Raw genomic sequence first — 13,203 nt, 5'->3', positions numbered from 1 at the left:
GTGTGTGTGTTCTTTATTTAGATATAGTCTACTATGTAAATGGGAAGAGATGTGACATTTTGTCGTCCTTGAACACTTTTTCACATTTAAACTTTTCTTTTCAGTTTGTTGTGGATATTTCACATGTATACTTGGGTTTAATTCAGGAAATATTGTTAGAAACGTTTCTAACCTGTGTGTCAGAAATCTAATCAGTTTTCACTGGCTTTTGAATGTTTCTGGTAATTACAATTCAAATGTTGGATTTTCAGGTTAAGGGACAAAATGTGCAACTCCAGAAAGCAGGCAGAAAGTAACAACCCCCCCAAACACTCATCCAAAAATACACAAAGAAATAACAAATCCAGGAAACAATCAGGAAGATAAACAGACACTAAGACAAACACTAAAGGGAAGCGCTGGACTATATATATATATATATATATATATATATATATATATATATATATATATATATATATATATATATATATATATATATATATATATATATATATGAGGTAATCACGGAAGTGGAAACAGGAGGGGAACAAGATGCGGCTGCAACTAATTAAGACATTTACAAAGTGTGAATAAAAATGAAAGCAACAGTGAGACTATCTCATGGACTATCAAAATAAAACAGGAAACAACCAGAACAGGAACCACAAAACACAGAGGCAGGGGAAAGTCACACTTACCAAGGAAAAAAAAACGTTAGAAGAAAAACTAGAATACAAGAGTGGGGAAAAGTGAATAAAAAGAATAAATAAATTAAAACAACCCCATCATCAAAACCTATAGATCACACAGATCACGACAGATGGCTTACCCTGCTTCACATTTTAGGCATGCTAATATCAGTGAGACGGCTCGCTGTGATGGTCCCGGTGAAAACATCTCAACAGCTGTTGGCCCTGATGTTGTTGCACTTTGTGCTTTACTTCAGTTACAGACATTCCTTCATCTGCTCTGCATTTAGCAATGCAGGACAATAACCACAGCTTAGATTTACTGTAATGCTTTTAAGATGTAAATGATGCACTTTTACTCCACTGCATTATTTAGCATAACTTTTGATTCTTCAATAGTACCTCACAGTGCTGCCAGTGCTCAGGGAGCATGGTTTGGGATTCCAGTTATAATCCTTACAGTTTTATACTAAATCACTGCCGCAGCCTTACTTTCATTTTAATAATTATGTGCATGATAATGAGGACATTAGCTCCACATGTTACATGTGTGTCTCCAAGATTTATACTCTACCTAACCCAGTGCTATAAGCTGTGCATGCTGTATTATAAATTCTGTTGGCACCTGTGGCATGAAGATATTTTATCTGGATTTGATCAAAAACTACCAGCACTTTGTTCTCGGTGTTGTACTAAACAAAGCAGGACGGTGCATGATCAAACAGACGTTTTATTAAATGTGTTTATGTGCTCTGCTGATTGATATTGATTAATTTGAGTCAGACCTCTGCCTCTTCAGCACAATTAATAGGGCTTGTTATCACAGCAGTTATCTATCTATCTATCTATCTATCTATCTATCTATCTATCTATCTATCTATCTATCTATCTATCTATCTATCTATCTATCTATCTATCTATCTATCTATCTATCTATCTATCTATCTATCTATCTATCTATCTATCTATCTATCTATCTATCTATCTATCTATCTATCTGTATATATATATGAAAAACAAAAGTGAAGTGCACATCTACATCTGAGCTGCCTCAGTGTTTTAAGGCTGGCAGAGAAAGCTGTCAAGGACAGCTTTGAACCGAAGGACTCTCTTGTAAAAAGAGGAAAAATGCAATATGTGCAGCACTTACAGACATTGATTAGAAGGCACTGACTCAAAGGACAAGTTACAAGGATGGAGATTTCCTTCCTTTGGTCTCGGTGTTCATCCACTGACTGGTGCATGTCCGGGCCTGCAGCATCACCAGCACGTCCTTTAAAAGACAAACCTGGAATTTCCCACAAAGTGAGTTTGCAAATGGTAGCTTTCACTACAACTGAACACAAATATATATGTGACGATGGATGGAAGGAGTATAATACGCACGTGTGAAAGTGGATGGGGGATTTTGTGTGCATTTACCTGACAAAGAGCTGCAGGGTGCAAAGACGCCTCATGCCTCAGAGCTTCACTGTTTTGCATCATGAAATACACCTAATACACTCAAGCTTCTAAGTGGTGTATCACAATCCACTTGCACTAATTATTATAGTGTGCCATTTTAATATTTAGTTTGCAAAATATCTAATTGATTATATATATATTTTTACCACTGCCATCCCAAATCCCCAAAGACTCCCCAAAAGAAAAAACGGTCTAGTGATTTAAACTCTATATTTAATTCAAAATCAGACATATACAACACATCAAATATCACAAAAAATTGTTCATATTGAATTGGATGCTAAATTCAACTTAAAGACAACATTTTGGGTAGCAGGAGGTACTGTAATAACATGAAATTATGTTTTGTCATATTTCATATAAACTAGTCAAAAAATAGAAGCACAAGTTTGTGAATGAAATATATTTGTCGATGATCACTACTGAAAAAAAGGCCATGTTGGATTTATTTGATTCAATAGTGGACATTGGTTGCACACAAATGTTTTGCTTTGGCAGAAACTTAAACAACTGAGTTAAATCAACACAACTTTTTCATATTCAATAAACATTTGTGTTCATAAAACGCGATTGAAACATGTTTAGATGAAGTAAGTTGAGCTCTGGGAATATTTTAATTCTTCACAATTTTGTCATTTTATTTCAACACTATCCATCCATCCATCTTCATCTGCTTTATCCGGGGCCGGGTCGCGGGGGCAGCAGCCTAAGCAAAGAGGCCCAGACCTCCCTCTCCCCAGCCACCTCCTCCAGCTTATCCGGGGGAATACCAAGGCGTTCCCAGGCCAGCCGAGAGATATAATCTCTCCAGCGTGTCCTGGGTCTGCCCCGGGGCCTCCTCCCGGTGGGACATGCCTGGAACACCTCACCCAGGAGGCGCCCAGGGGGCATCCTTGTCAGATGCCCGAACCACCTCAGCTGGCTCCTTTCGATGTGGAGCAGCAGCTGCTCTACTCTGAGCCCCTCCCGGATGGCCGAACTTCTCACCCTATATTTCAACACTATTCAATAACTAATGTTCAACAAAGTCTAGATTCATAAAAATTGAATGGATCTACAACAACTATCATCCTCCTATCTTTATCCTGGTTGCAAGGGGGCTGGGAAATAACCCTGAAGTGATAGGTTACAAGGTAGGGTACACCCTGGACAGCTCACAAGTCTATCACAAACAACCATGTGCACTTACATTGACAGGTAATTTAGAATCACCAATTAACCTAACTCTAATAACTGCATGAGTTTTGACTGTGGGAAGAAACCAGAACACCCAGAGAGAACACAGTGCAAACTAGCCAGATTGTGGATTTGAACCCAGGACCTTCATACTATGAAGCAACAGCACTAACCATCATGCCACCAATCCAGACTTAACTTGATTTTCCTGCAGTTTGACATCTTGTGCGATCTTGTGAATTTCATGAGTTCAGGCAACTAACCACTCTTACTAGATTGTATCATGTCATCTCAACAAGAACAAATTAAGTTGCTGAATTTCATGCAGATGCTACATGATTTAATTACGTTCACCATAGAAACATGAAATTATTTAGTTCAAATTACAAGCTTGAATCTTGTAACAACCACCCAATTTCATTTTTTTGAGTGTACTTTACATCATGTGTCCTACGCTACTATTTTCAAGTTTACAACGTTTCTTTAAATAAAGAATCTTTGAATCTTAATGTGTATTTAGACTTGACTGTTTTTCATTCATGACTGGACATATATCCCCAGTTTTTTGCCATTTCATCGCCTGCACTTACTAAAAGCAAACGAGCGCCAAGGAACAACTGAAGGTCAAAAACAGCTGTTTCTGTTTCCTCAAACATATCAGCACAGATGTTCCTGAAGATGCTGCAGTCAAACACAGCATCTATGAAACTGAAATTCAGCACTAATAGGACTCGAAGATGAAAGCGTATTGAAGGCATTGGAGGGTTAGAAAAGTTAGACTAGCTGGCAAAAGGATCTGCATTGGTAATGTGTGAGAAGGGGCATGGGTTAAACTGATGTTAAGCCTCATTAAGGCTCACTCACTCATCTAAGTGACTTCTTCAGTCTCGCTTCACTCACTTGGATGAGTAACGAAACGTTTCTCCCACTGAAAACGCTACGTCCAGATGAACAGAATCAACTTTTGGAGATTTACTTACCTGGATGATTGAGCATGCATCGAGACGATGACAATGAAATGCTTAATGACTTAAAAAATTAAATGACTATAAGAATCAATCGTTGTGGTGAAAAGCAGAAAAAGAAAAGGGTCAGTTTCAGTTTCTCACTTCAGTCATTATTAAGTGTTTATCAATTTATGAGTGATCTCTGCACATGGTGTTATATTTCACGAAGAAAAAGACAAATCTCAACAGAACAGTGCACTCTTGTGTGCCTGTGTGCGTCCATTTGGCATAAATTAAAATCTAATCACTGGTCGGAAATTAGTCTGCTGCAATAAATAAAACCCTTCAGAATCAGAGCTTAGAGCACTAACGTTCACCTGCCTCATAAAGCACAGAGAAGTGCTCATGAATCCGTTTCAGGCTACAAGTGAAGGCCAAGGCCATTTAGCCATTTAGAGTATTCGGTCAGCGTATTCTGAAAGCACACTCTCATTCAGCCATTCATCTGGAGGCTGCCCCTGCTGACCGCTATAAAAGATATGATGGCAAGTTACTGATTCTAACAGCATTTAGCTAATAGAGCAGCTGAAGTCGAGCAGTTGAGTTTTAATGTTTGGAATTCAACTTTCTAATCAAATAAAAATATTACAACAGTCATTATGAAGAATGCTGCAGAAGCTTTAATAAAGGCTACAAGAAAGAGGGAGGGAGGGAAATCCTGCTGTAAAAAGAATACTGGGAGAGAAATCCGAGACTGAAACTGACGTGAAGCCAATACTAAGCAGCTTTCATTTTACACCGAACCTGGAAAACAAGCCTGGAAACAAACCGGAGAGAGAAATGTGTCTGAGAACCACTAAAACAGCATGAACACTTTGTTAGCTGTGATGATTATATGCATGTAGTCATAAATGCATTAATGTATTCATACATTTTCATGTTGAGTTTAAGGTCATGTAAGGCAAGACTTTAGGAGGAGTACTGAACCTCAGCTTTGAGGTTCAGTACTCCTCCTAAAGTCTTGCCTTACATGACCTTAAACTCAACATGAAAATGTTGAGTTTAAGGTCATGTAAGGCAAGACTTTAGGAGGAGTACTGAACCTCAGCTTTGAGTATGGGAGCTACATAAAGCCTGCAGTGTCTTTTAGTCCAAAGGAGTCATGTAACTATTACGAAACACTGAAACACACATTCTTCAGTAATGGAACAGCACAGCAATCGGAGCCCATTTTCCAGCAAAACTAAGGTTAGAGTGTTTATTTTGCCTTTTGTGGATCAATGGGCAGGACTTACATTTACATTTTATTTCATCATTTTTTTTATTTTAGACTTCAAACCTGGACAAGATGCCAAATTTATAATATTAAAACAAATAATATGTCTCTTAGATAGGAGGGGTTATATATACGAGTTCCAACATTTTACTTTTGGTTTATTAGAGGTGAAAACATAAGCCAGTAAAACAGTGAGACCTGCTGTGATGTATTGTTTGGAGATGGGATGTAAAGACTTGTAGTTAAGCTGGAAGTGTTAAGATTTTTCAATGAGGTTACACTCATGGATCTAATGAAGGACATGCAGGCGGTTGATGTGACAGAGAATGATGCTAGGGAGAGGGTCTGATGGAGGCAGATGATCTATGGTGACCCCTAAAGAAGAAGAAGGAGAAGGAAAAGAATTAGGCAAAGAAGAAGAAGAAGGCAAATATGATATACCTAATGCTGTCAAGTAAACACTGCAATATTCTATACCTCAGTCACAGAGACCTAGGGACTGTTCAGTAACCTGGTGACCACTGGTTGTCAGGGAAACACTTTGTAATGTTTTATTTAAGTCCCTTAAAAGCTAATGAAAGCACATAAAGCTCAGAGAAACAAAAAAAACAGGAATGTTTTCATTTCATGAAGCGCTTAACTGATGGATTGATTCTTCACAGCATTTTACAATCAACACCACTTCGTCATTATCCCCAGCAGACTTACCACAGGGCAGAAAATGACAAGCTTCTCTGTGATGTAGCAGATTTTCATTGCAGTAAGTGTTTTAAAAAGCTGCAGCTCATTTACATACATTTGTGCCCTCCACAGATAAATCACATTTCCTCCCTGATTTCTGGCAGCTTGCAGGTAATAACCACTATTACATCCATAAAAAACAGTAGCCAGGTCGATATCACGCAATATTCCATCATCTGTGCTGAAGCTGCAGGCGCACCAATGAATGCACTGATTCACCTTTGTTTAAAACATTGAGATGGAATTGACAGGAAAGAAAAATGAGCAGGAACATGTGAGACCTGCTGTGACCAGCTGATCAAGCCTCCAGAAACAAGATTGAAGGATCAGTTTGGTGTCTTTATCAAGGGCCATGCGTCAGAAATTGCAGTAACTCCAGGCAGACTCCAAAAGGGAGCCAATCCCCACAGAGTCCCAAATGATAAAACTTTACAGCATTAAAAGCTCGTTTACACCCTGGTAGAAAAACTCTTTCGGTGTTTTTTGTTTTGTTTTTTAAACAACTAATCCAGCTATTTGCTAGAGTTAGGGGTGTGGCCACTTTGACTGGCATCTGTAGGTGACATGAATGAATGTCTGCTAAGCCTCAACTTCGCTGTTTCAAGTTACTAAACTGGACCTCTTCACTGCGTGTGTGCTCCTGGAGCATTTTGCAGGTAAATTATTTTTTCTCGTGCATTTCTCTTAATGGAAATGAACCACTGAAAATTTAAAGCATGTTTTTAGGTGTTTTGTGAGGAATAAAGGCTAAAATTCAGATGAAGGGGGTCCTCTTTGTTCTTTGTCGCTGTGCTGTGTGCAGCTAGGTGGTGGGTCTGAGTATTTGGGGGGGTTTTTTTGTTCTTTTGTTCTTCAGCAAATTGTTGTGTATTGGAATAACTTGAGCTTTACAGGACATCGACCTGGAGTTTTGCCTACAGAAGAAATCGAGCTCTTCTTCATGCCTGAGTGTATTTCAGGACTTCACTGAGGAAATCTTGTAAAGATTACATCTCTTGGCTGACTTGCTAATGTTTTGTTATCCCCCGTGAAGCCCTGGGTGGGGAAAAGGAAGTTGGGACTACCTGAATATGAGGCAGAAAAGGGATGGATGGAAGGGATCTAGTTATTGCTTCATGTTTCCACACATTTATTAACTGAGGTTTTCCTTTTTCACATCTATGAACTCAAGAGCTGAAAATTGCCTTCAGTGTTTTCAGCCAGCACTTGGTGACACTGTCAAATTATCTAATAGTTAATGACCACAGTTCAGTGAGGACGAGTGATGAAGGTCATCAAGATTGTGTCTGTCTCTAAGACATTAAGATCCAGTTTCTCTGTATCACAGAGCTCATTCATGTTTGAAGAGCTGCTGCTGTATTTTAGTCTCAAGCATCTGCTCAGATTAAATGAAGCCTTCAGGGTCCTTATTGCATTTCTCTTATTCACCGTCCCTGTCCTTGTAGTGCAGCCAGTATGCTGAAGTGCTTAGCACAGGAAGCAATTACTTTCATCCTGTTTAAGATGATTTCAGTAAGGTGAGAAGAAAATTACTTTGATACTTCCGGTGGTGTAATTACATTGATTTTTTCCCCAGTTTGTTTTGATTGACTTTTTATTTTGATTGAACATCATCAACAGCAAAAAAATATCCTTTGTTCCCCACCAGCTACATAATATAACAAATTATAGTCAAAGATGGATGACAAGGGAGTCAAAACTGTTTGCTGCTACATGCGTGATTGTTGGAGGAATGGAGGAATGATTTGAGGGAAATTGTTTTGCTCTTTTATCAAAAGCCAGATGAGAAGAGGGCGTCAATATGAATGGGAAGACAAGGATTGGTTTGTGCATCTTAGCATAAAAGATCCTGTAGCTAGGTTGTCTCTACTGGACCATCTATAATACATACTCTTATTGTTTTGTTTGGTCGTGTTTTATTCATTACTTTAAAATGCAGCAGTTTGAGTATTTCAGCATCTGTTGTTTTTTCAATAAATTCATAATATCCACCTGAAGCAGCCATTGCTTTAATAACATAATCCTTGAACACAAATGCGGCAATACCATTCATCTAATCCACGTAGCTCCAGTTTTCTCACAGATAGTATTAAGTTTATCTAACTATGGCGCTGTAATGAAAGGTATAACTAAACATTTGTTTCAGGTGATTGTTGTTGTGAAATGGCACTATATAAATAAAGCTGAACTAAATTATCACTTTAAACAAAGGAGAAAAACGGGGCTCTGATGCTGGCAGAAGCAAAAGGGAAACAGAGCATCCGAGGCCTCACAATTCAGAGTTTATTGGAATAGAGGAATAAATGCAATCCAAGCTGTAATCTCTCAGTCCAGGTATCAAATCTAGTACAGGGTCATTTTTAGAGAATAACAATTATAACTCACACTAGACTTTTGCTTGTCCTGCTTGGATAGATGTCAGGGTCAGTTTTGATTTCTATATATTCTTTATGGGTTTTGAGAAGGTTTTTTCATTGTTTTTGACAATAATATTGTTTTTTCCTCACACTTGTGAGTTTTCTTATCCATGTTGTGGTTCTTATTGAGGGTTTTAGTGTTTGTGTTTTTGTTGACTTTCTGTTCGTTAGTCTTTTCTCTGTGTTTCATTGTGAAGTCAGACATGTTTCCATGTTTGTGTGCTGCCTTGTCTTTGTCAAGTTCCTTTGTCTTAATATCTAAGCCTTAGTTATGTTTCCAGTTTTATTGTGATAGCCTCTTGTCCTGTGTGCTTTGTATTGTATAACCTCTGTGTCGTTACTCCAGATTTGCTCCCACTGTGTTTCCCACCTGTTTTCGCTCCCCTCATTATCTGCTGTGTATTTATTGTCTGAGTCTCCCCTGTCCTTTGTCAGGTCATCCCTCATGGCTGTGTTTGGCCTTAAGAATCTCTCTCTGTGGCTTATTTACTACAGGCCTGTGCTTCTTGTATCTTTGTAAGAGTAATAAAGCTGGCTTTTTTGTATTGCAGTCCTGTGTTTGGGTCCCCCTTCTGCCTATGACACAGTAGTACTAAGGAGCACACTGGGTTCCATCATGGTGCTGCAATAAGATGTCAGTGTTGCAAACAAGTCATTTAATGACTTTTCTCTCCTCATATATATTCCACATCTGTAAGTGACATTATGTGTTTGTAGCTACTTACATTTTACAAGTTTTGATTAGCAACATTTAACATTTTGAAGTTGAGCAGTAGAGAGAATCTAATTTCTAGAAATAATTAACTGTAAAATCTAAATAGGTGTTAAGGTATTTCTAAATGAGGAGTTTAGCAGGTTAAAAGTGCAAATTAATGTACAAGAATAAAAAAAAATGCATTATTGATATTGCTGCCTAGGCAGATGAAGGCCACATTATTTGGCTGAAAGCACCAGAAAAACCTAACATGTTTTTTTCCGTATCTTTCCTCACTTGTAGTCTCCCTAATAATCCATTAAAATATGTGCACAATATTTTTTAGCTCTCTTTATGATTGTTGCTGCTGTGCATAGTCACACAGTGAGTGATTTTAAGGTTTCTAATCATCGTCCTTCTTATACCGTAATATCTTATAGCTTCTACTGTTTTTCCAGGGAAAAAGAAGCCTCTCGGCTTATTCTAACACACTTCTGCAAATGTGTAATAGTGAGCTAAATGTGACTGATTTATTGACAAAATGTTCCAAAGATCAGCTTTAAGAAGCCCTAAAACTGCTGTGGATGAAAACATAACAGCTACTTTACACATAATTCAGATCAGTGGTTTCCATGAAAAATTGAAAAAATAAATAAATAAAATCAATCCACCCATTAGATCAACCATAAAAGTTATTCAATTGATCAGCGACCGTTTTGTTAACCTTGTAAAGCATAAACGATAAAATAATTACCAGGAAATTCAAACTCTGTGAAATTAGTGTTTATTGAACCTTCTACAAAATTAAAATAAAAGAATTAAATGTCGATTTGTGTCAGATGGCCTCGCCACCCTGAGCCTGGTTCTGCTGGAGGTTTCTTCCTGTTAAAAGGGAGTTTTTTCTTCCCACTGTCACCAAAGTGCTTGCTCACAGGGGTCATCTGACTGTTAGGGTTTGTTTTTTTCCTGTTTTGTTGTAGGGTCTTTACCTTACAATGTAAGGTGCCTTGAGGCAACTGCTGTTATATAAATAAAATTGAATTAAAATTAAACAATTATTGTACCACTTACTGCTCACAACTTGTTTATCTTAAAACAAATACCAATAAAGGAGTTAGGGAGTAAAAACAAACAAACAAACAAACAAAAAAACACAGTGAGGCCTGAAAAAAAAATTTTTTTTCAATCAAATATGACAAACTTGGCATTACAAGGCTAATCGATTAGTTGTTTGACATTCATGTTCTGATTAAATGCTTTCCTCCCTATATAGTTTACATTAAATATACTTGGTTTTGAGTTGTTAGTTGAACAGCAACAACAACAAAAACAAATGCACAAACATCACAGTGAGTTTGGGGAATCTGCATTCTGTGCTTTTATAAGCTAGTGATACATTAACACATTGCTAATGAAAAGAGCTGGTAAGTCGACCACAATCCTGCAGATCGAGTTGTCTGTCGTTCCTATAGCGCACAACAGAAACTCTGCAATGATGATGACAAAAACAATGCTTCTGTCACAGCTTACTGTGCATGCTCGATTATCATGCATTCATTTACCTCTGTCAGGATTGTAAATGTGTAAATCTGGGGCCGCTTTTCCCTCTTTTCTGCAAATTTTATACATTTAGGGCCAATACACAATAACTTCCAGAAACATCCAGAAACCTCATCATGTGTGAGGACTGCAGAGCCTCATAACCAAAACAAAAAGGAAGAATCTGAAACATGGCAGGCCCAGGATTGTTGTATTTAACACCATTTGCTTTGTCTTTCATCTTAATCCAAAAAGTTCTGCATCACCACCATCAGCTAATGTGCGCTTAGATCCATGAAGTAGATATGCAGTTTCGCCAGATGTTTCCATGCTCTGTATGCTGAACAGATCACAGGAAGATAACAGCCTCCTGCTGCATTTGGTCATCTGGATTTCACTTCTTCCCCCTCACGTGGCCTTTCCTCTCATCTGACCTTTCCACTCCTCTCAACCTCATTCTTAATTTCCACTCTCACCTCACTGTCTCTGATGTCTTTCACCTGCATCCAGCTCATCAGGATTTCTCTTTCATCTGCCCCTGGGGGCAAACTCAAAAGTGTAGCTCCACATTCAGGGTTGCACATCAGGAGGGAAGCAGCAAGTTTATTTTTGGGTGCTGTCTGGAGAACAGGAGAGTTCTCTCAGGCATTTATTGTGTGTGGTGATGATGGCTGTTTTCTACTGTAGCAGGAAAATGTGTCAAAACACCATTACTGCCGAGAGGGTATGCACAGCAGCAGAAGGACCCTCAGCTGTATACTTGACTCAGGTGAAAATAGACAAGTGAGACAGAACAGGAATAGATTCAAGGTGTGACTCGGGAGTGAGCAGATGTTAGATGCATCATCTATGAATCATCTATGAAAAGGTTTCACCCAGATCTGAAGATCAGAGCTAAACACAAAATCCCGTACAGCTTCAACTGCAGCGTGGCTTGAATCATCTGTGTGCTGTGCTGTGTATGCACACATTCATTCTACATTTGACACTAGAGATGCCTTTTAAGGACAACACTGTGCAAGGGGATTTCAGGTGGAGCTAGAAAGTTTTACATGGGGGGGGCAAGAAGGGGCAAAAGGACTAGGGAGGGCGGCACATACCTCTTCAGCGAAGTATGTGAAAATCCCCTTTATATAAATTGAGTCAACAATATATCCACAAAAACACTTTAAAACTATTTATTGTATCATTGTATCAGAAAACTTTTTTTAAATAAAAGGTGTAAATGGCCCCTCTCGTCCCTGTGTGGATCCGCCCCTGACTGACAAAGTAGTACTTTCAAAGTGAGTTTAATGGAATACGGTTTAATAAAAGTCACACATGAGCTGTTTGAGAATTACATAAATTTCTATAAATGGTCCTTCACTTTCAGAAGGACAAAAGTAACTGTCCAAGTGAGTGAAAAGCAGTTTCATGGGCTGGTGGGGTCTGTTCCTGTCTTATTGTTTCACAAATTAAAGTGATCAAAGCTCTGGAGTTGATTAACTCTGGCAGTTGCTCACAGAAACATGAATTATGAGGTCCAATGAGATGTCGATGAAAGTGAACTCAGCCAACAGTAGGCTGGAAAAAACCAAAACAAATGAACAAAACACACACACACACACACACACACACACACACACACACACACACAGAAAAACCTTTTTAGAAATCAGAAGCGACCATAATAACAGTCTGGTGCATTTTTAAAAATAATAAGTGTTTTGACCAGCTCAATCACATCAAAAGACCACAGAGGACAACTAAAGAGGACGATCGCAGAATTATTTCCTTGACTGACAAAAACAACTTCATAGCTAATCAACTGTATAATCATCAAAGTTTATTATCAAGAGATTCATTTAGAAATAGAAATGCAGAGGGCGCATTCGGTGATTTGGTCGGTGTTTATAAAGTATTGAGGCAGCTAGAGAAAGTGGTTACAAAGTACTTTTAATATAAAAACACTTTACATCAGAGACTGTTGGATATTTATATAAAAGTACTATAATAGTAATATAAAAGTACTTACAAGTACTAGTGACATGTACCTAATGAAAGTGTCTTGATTGTACATCCTGGTTGACTTTTACAACTCAATCCTGAGTGCATCTATTTTTTTAAATTTTCCACCTTTTTCTCTCACACACTGTCTATTTATGGATGCGTGTATGTCTGCTGATAACAAAACACAAAAAGAACACGATAATATTTTATACATATTATTTTAAAGATATTTGGATTGAGAGGATGGAGCTTTGGGGAGAGAGTAAGGATGAGTCTTCACGTTTTGGTT

Source organism: Aulonocara sp. 'chitande type north' Nkhata Bay, linkage group LG5 (genome assembly GCF_057382095.1).
Source record: "Aulonocara sp. 'chitande type north' Nkhata Bay isolate Kocher_YH1m ecotype deep benthic linkage group LG5, A_spYH_male_GT1.1, whole genome shotgun sequence".
Lineage (NCBI taxonomy): Eukaryota > Metazoa > Chordata > Actinopteri > Cichliformes > Cichlidae > Aulonocara > Aulonocara sp. 'chitande type north' Nkhata Bay.
This window is presented reverse-complemented; position numbering follows the sequence as displayed.